Source organism: Adiantum capillus-veneris, chromosome 15, assembly GCF_014529385.1.
Source record: "Adiantum capillus-veneris isolate H3 chromosome 15, ASM1452938v2, whole genome shotgun sequence".
NCBI lineage: Eukaryota > Viridiplantae > Streptophyta > Polypodiopsida > Polypodiales > Pteridaceae > Adiantum > Adiantum capillus-veneris.
The window spans coordinates 155,027,777-155,034,444 of NC_140945.1; positions in this window are offsets into that span (position 1 = coordinate 155,027,777).

Genomic DNA, 6,668 nt, shown 5'->3' on the forward strand with positions numbered 1-6,668 from the left:
ACTCAAGAGAGGTTAACAAATCATGATGTGAGGTAATGTGATTTGTTGTACCACTAACAAAATACCACACATGTGAATCTACAACAAATTGACATGCATGCATCATGGACAACAGGATTATAGATACACTCTGCACTAAAAACCCATTCTGCATCAACATCAGCATCACAGTCTCCTTTCACAAAAGACTCAACAATAGCTACATTTACCAGCATTGGTAGTGGAACCAACCTCTTTCTTCTTAGCTTCTTTGGCCTTCAACTTAGGACATTGCTTGATCAAATGATCATTAGCTTTACAATAGTGGAAACGCATCTTCTTTTGCCTTTTCACCAGAATTCCTAGACAAATTGTTGCTAGCAGAAGCATTAGGAACAGGTTTTGGTTCTAGCTTCGTGCTACTATTGACGCATGACTCTCTCTCTCTCTCTCTCTCTCTCTCTCTCTCTCTCTCTCTCTCTCTCTCTCTCTCTCTCTCTCTCTCTCTCTCTCTCTCTATTTTTCCTTCTCTCTCCCTCATCCAAATGGCATCCTCTGCTTTTTTTCTCCTCAAACCTACTTAAGCATCTTCACAGATTCTATCTCATTAAGCTACTCATATTTTATCTAGCGCACCTACTTCCTCCACTTTCAATTATATTATCTGAATCTTCACAAATGCCCTTGGAGGTATCACATTATGCCAACGTTTATTAAAACTCTGAAGACAAACCTCCAACTTGGGTGCCCCTATTAGCCCATAGAATGAGCGACCCTATCCACTCAGGCAAGCAACCTTAGTTGTTCCATAACCGCAATCATTCTTTAAAAAAACACCCTCCTGTCATCTCCTCCTCGGCCCATGTGGCCCTGTTGCCTTCTCCTATATGGCTGCACCTCTTGCCTAGGAGGACTACTCCGACGTGTAGCCCACGTGTCATTTTCTACCCACACCTACCTGCCTAACAACCTGTGACATGCGCATTACCATTTTGCCTTTCCCTTCTTCGGTTCTCCTTTTTCCCTAGAAGGCATGAGGGAATCTACTTTAGATTTTAGTTAATGAACCCAAAGAAACTAGAGTGCTTTGTTAGCTGCATTTATCAAGTGTAGAAGTGGAGGTAGAGAAAGAGAGGATGAACAAGAGTAACAGTAAGAGCAATCAAGGTAGAATCAACATAGGAAAGAAAATAGTACAACACATCATAATCATATAATATGAGTTTTATAATGATGAAAATTTTTCTAATGTTCTTCTTTAAGCTGCATTAGAATTTAGTTAGTGAATTAGTGTAGCGTGGAGAGACAGAGAAAACGCACGCTAGAGAGAGAGAGAGAGAGAGAGAGAGAGAGAGAGAGAGAGAGAGAGAGAGCATTGTTTTCATCAAAAGCATGTTACCTTGTTTTTGACTTGTTATCATGTCTTATGCATTGCAATCATGATGTCCCAATTTTGCCATTTCATACCTTGCAAAAGAAGCATAAGAGAGGTTAGAGTTTACATAAATTAATATTTTGGATCAATTCCAATAATTTTTTATAAATATTATTTCTTTTTTAGTAAGACAAGCATGCAAGTTTCCTTAAACGGGGGATTTTGCACAGTCTTCTCCAAATTTTGTAATACAAAGGAATGTGCCATTCCCACAATAGCGTGCAAGTTTCAGTGTGTTTGTTTCATTGCGTTCTTTGTATTGAATGCAAATTTTAGTATGTTAGTTTCACTGCATTGTTCTTATTGAGTGCAGAATTAAAAGATTGCTATGTACCTTTTTATTTTGACGCTCATTTGTTGATTTTCATAACCAATGCAATGTTATCAATTCAACATCTTTCGTTGACAACCTCTGATTACGAACCTCATTGTGAATTCTCTCACCCCAGCTTGGGCATATCTTGCAATCAACGTGCTCCAAGAGATGGCATCACGGATAGGATGTCCGTTTGAACTTTTCATGCTTTTGTGAGGGCACAACATTTGGCATACATGCCAATCAAAGCACTCCCAAACATGACATCATTAACCAACATTCCCTAACTAGCAATCTCGTGGAGAATTTAGCCATGTCAACACAAGGTGCAAGCACTGTTGCATTTGGTCAAAAAAGAACAAAGCTTCCTTGCCATAGCCATGTTGGGCAGCTTTCAACTTTTTGAGAGGGCACCACATTTGGCACACATTGATCAAAGCACCATTAGGAGAAATATGGACCTTGCATGGGCCTTGTAAGGAATCCTAATTTTTAGGGATTAAGGCTAATGTGTAGGGTTAAGGGGACAATGGCATTCAAGAAGCTAGTTTTGAGTAGGCTTTTCTAGCCTTTTTTTTAGACACATGTAGGATGTGGACCTAAGAGGTCACTTTCTCTCTCTAGCTTTTTGAAAGTGAAGGGAGTAAAGAGGTGTGGCCACATCAGCAAAAACGTGGGTCACTAAGAGCCAAAATTTGACTTTTTTTCAAAAAAAATATTTTTACTTCTTTTTTACTTAAAACTTCCCCCCAACATATATGCATATCAAAAAATCATTTTTTGACCTTTTTTAAAACCTACAAGCACTAAAAGTCCAATTTTTCAAAAAAAAAAACCTTTGTTCTCTCTTCCTCCTCCCTCCTTTCTCCCTCTCCTCTCCCTCCCTGCTCCCTTCTCTCCTCCTCTTCCCCTCTCTCTCCCCCTCTCCCTCCCTGTCCCCTTCTCTCTCTCTCCCTCTCCCCCACTGCCCCCTTCTCTCCTCCCATGTTCCTTCCTCTCCCTCCCCCCTCTCTCTTTTCATCTTTTGCTTCCTCATGCAACAGACATTAGAAATCGTATGCATACATGTTTTCTTGTCCGTGGCGTTTGCACCGAAGGCCACACTTAAGGGTGAGCAGAGGTCATCCCAAGAACGTCGTACCGTCGGTGAGATGAATGTTGATGGTTCTTCAATATCTTGCCAATACCATCACATATTTGAATAAAACACCCCTTTGTGCAAGGTAACAATATACTTCTTTCTTTTGGTTGTGTTCTTCTTATCATAAACTTTGAAGTATAATGTGTTGCCTCTACTTGTTTTGTAGTGCTTGGCACAAAGGTTGCTTTTGTTCACAAATAGTGAAAAGCTGCAGGTTAGAGAGGCCAAGTGTCACCACTTTTCCTCTAAAACAGTCTTCTTTATTACAACTTGCAGGTAGGTGCTTCAAATCCATGATTATTAGAGGTGGGTAATCTCATCATAATGTATATTTTAGGATTGTTTATTCCCAGTTGGATGAAAATACTTGCACATTTGTACAACTTATACTTAACAAGTGTCTTTATCATACAGCTTGCAAATGTTGAATTCATACATGTTTTTGTTACAAGGTGACCTCTTAATATGCTAGTTGAGTGGTGTTGTTTGCAAGAATGGCTCAAGAAACTGGCATAATATGAAGCTTTTACGGTGGCACAAAGCTCTCCTCAACGGCAATGTGGCTCCCACTACACCAAAAATCATTATGCTAACATGGAGAGATCCCTAGTAGGACAATGCAACATCTTTTCATCATCAGCAACACACCCTTTTCTAACATGAGGGCACTCCTACCAAAGATATTTTTATGTGATAGGTCACCCCATACCATGCCATATCATGGAATGGATGTAAGAACTATGACCGCACTACTCCTTGGAAGTTGTTCACAAATGTATGTTTATCAAAGTTAATGAGAAGAAATTTGGACTTTTTTGTTTGTTAATGTGAAAGAGCACTCTAGGTCTACCATATTTTAGATTGTTTGATAAGTTAAATAAGATTTGTAGTCATTTAAAGTGTAAATTTGTTTTTGTTTGGTAAGATTGTACATGAGAAGACAAGATAAAGTAGAAGAGATCTTGACGGAATAAACCTCGATACCACATCTCTCCTTAAACCCTTTGATTTCTATCGTTGTGGGAAGTTCAAGGAAAGTCTATTTTCAAATTTTTAGTAATAACTTTTTTTGAATGAAATTTTGGTTATTTTAAAGTTTGTACAGAGTTTAGAAGTTCATTCTGATTATTTTCCTTCAGTTTCAAATTTTGACTGAGGGCACTCCTTAGAAGCCACTTTTGAAGGTAACGGGTGGGATTTTGGGAAAGTTTTGTATGTAGGAAATACAGTCCTTAACACAATAAAAAACATTGGTTCTTTGAGTATTTTCAGATTCCATGGTTTTAATGCTTGTTGAAGCCCGCAGATTAAGGAAAAAGTAAGAAATGTCTGTTTTATATTAGTTTTTAAGAGATTGCCAATTTGCATGTTGTTTTTTAGAGAATCCGAGCAAGGTATGTTTTTTTTTGCATCAAAGTCTACAAGTTCAACACAAAAAAAAAAAAGGTGGCCACAAGGACGCGCGAAATGGCCATCCGGGACTTTTGGATGGCCATTTTGCGCGCCCTTGTAGCCACTCTTGTTGAGGGCCCTGGAAGCTTTTACATGGCAAAAATTCACAAAATTATTGTGTATAAGTATGAGATAAGGCTGTAAATTAAATGTACAAAGAGCAAGATCTCACCCCCTGGGGCCTTTGAAGGTATTAGAGCAAGATTTTGAGAAAGTATTGTATGTAGGAAATATAGTCCTTAACACAATAAAAAACATTAGTTTTTTGAGTATTTTCATATTCCATGGTTTTAATGTTCGTTGGAGCCCGCAGATTAAGGAAAAAGTAATGCTTTACATTAGTTTTTAAGAGATTGTCAACTTGCACGTTGTTTTTTAGAGAATCCAAACAAGGTATGTTTTTTTTTGCATCAAAATCTACAAGTTCAACACTATTAAAAAAAAAAAAAAAGTGGCCACTCTTGTTGAGAGCCTTGGGAGTCTTTACATGAGAAAATTTTGTAACACTATTGTTATAAGTATGAGAAAAGGATGTAAGATAGATGTACAGAGAGCAAGAGCTCCCCCCTTGGGGTCTTATACTGACAAATAGGAGCTTTTCTAATGCATGGCCATGAGATAGAGGTGTAGCGTTTGATGTAATCAGAGCACCCCCCCCCCCCCCCCCCCCCCCCCGTCCCTTTTTCTATGTGTTTAAAGGTCTGGAACATTCACTATGTAAAATTTTCCTATATCATGTGCGTTCACCAGAATGGATTAAAAGTACCCCTTATAGACCTTATCTACACAAAATCCCTTATGTTGAACACGTGTGCTATGTTACATATACTTTAGTGAACTCCCCAGGTCAAAGGCCTCACAAATCCTGTGCACTAAACATTCACACTAGAAATTGACCAAACAAGGAGCCAATTTTTACTTCCTTGTGTCCATCTCGTGTTCTTGGGAATGTTTTGGTTAAGCCATTTCTTTGGTATTTGAAACCACACGTGACCCCTATTATTATAGTATCCAACCAAAGGTTTCTTGATTAGCAGTTTACATAGGCTCGATTTGTACATATCTTCTATGTTAATAATGCATGTATCTATAATTGATGTTACACTTTCTCTATCCAAATGAGCTACATAGTAAAAATCAAATCCACAATTTAACAGTTAAGTTTACAAGGTAATAGCTATCGGTATCATCTTTAGCAATACCAAAGAAATAGCTACTAGTAGCTCATGAATAGGGATATTTAAGAAGATTTGATACCAAAAACTTGTCACCACTACTCAAAAAGGTGGAAACTCAAAGGCTTTACAATATATGTATGATGAAACATGAGTCAATAATAAGTCACCCTTATACATCGACACCTTCATCTCAAGTTGTCATTTCTCTAAATCAAGCTTGGCATAGGCATAATATGGAAACAATAACATGTTGGAAAGCAAGAATTTAGCTTTCTCAACTTGTGAAACGTTGTTAATGATATATATTCAGCATCCCCAAATGAGGACATCTTGACAAAGGTTATAATCCACTTTAATAAGAATAACCATTAATGATTAAACTGAAATCAAAATATTGCTTGAATTTCTGATTAAGACTTGAAACTTGAAACATCTTACAAGCAAATAAAAATATCCATAAAGTTCAACAATAATTCTCAAATCTGTATGAAACTCCAGTAATCTAAATTAAATACTCTCACTCAATGCGACGCCATTTAACAAAAAAACACATTTATATTGCATTTATAGAAGAATCCAGCCTCATGAAAATAATTACAAACGGAGAAAATGTTGTTGTTATTAGGCTTCTCTTACAAGTATTTGTCTTCCTCATCTAGAGATTCATATACACTTGAGTATTTGTGTGTCTATGACACTAGGGAAGATAGTAGTACTATATGGATGGCTTTTCTAAGAGCTCCTAGAGAGTACCTATTGGTTCAAGACTCTACAAAAATTCTACTATTCTTATCAAAATCCTTTAACATCGTATTGAAAGGTTCCTCATGGAACAAAAATAGAGTGATTTCCATCTCTGCACATGTTTGCTTGCTCATGTCCTCTGAAAAGAAGTTGACTCTATAAGTAAACAACAGATTATGTGAGCACAAAGTTATAAAGTAAAAAATGATAATCTAATGACGACTATACAAAGAATAAATTATAAGAAAAATCTTTAATGACTCTCTACAGATAACATAACTTACTTGCATTGTGAGACTCAATCACATGCTACACAACTATAGATGGCGCGCCAAAGCCATCAACAAAATAGCACCACCCAGTGTTATGAGGTATGAAGCCTAAACATTGAAAGCCATAAAGAGGTTTATTCTCTTCAGCATG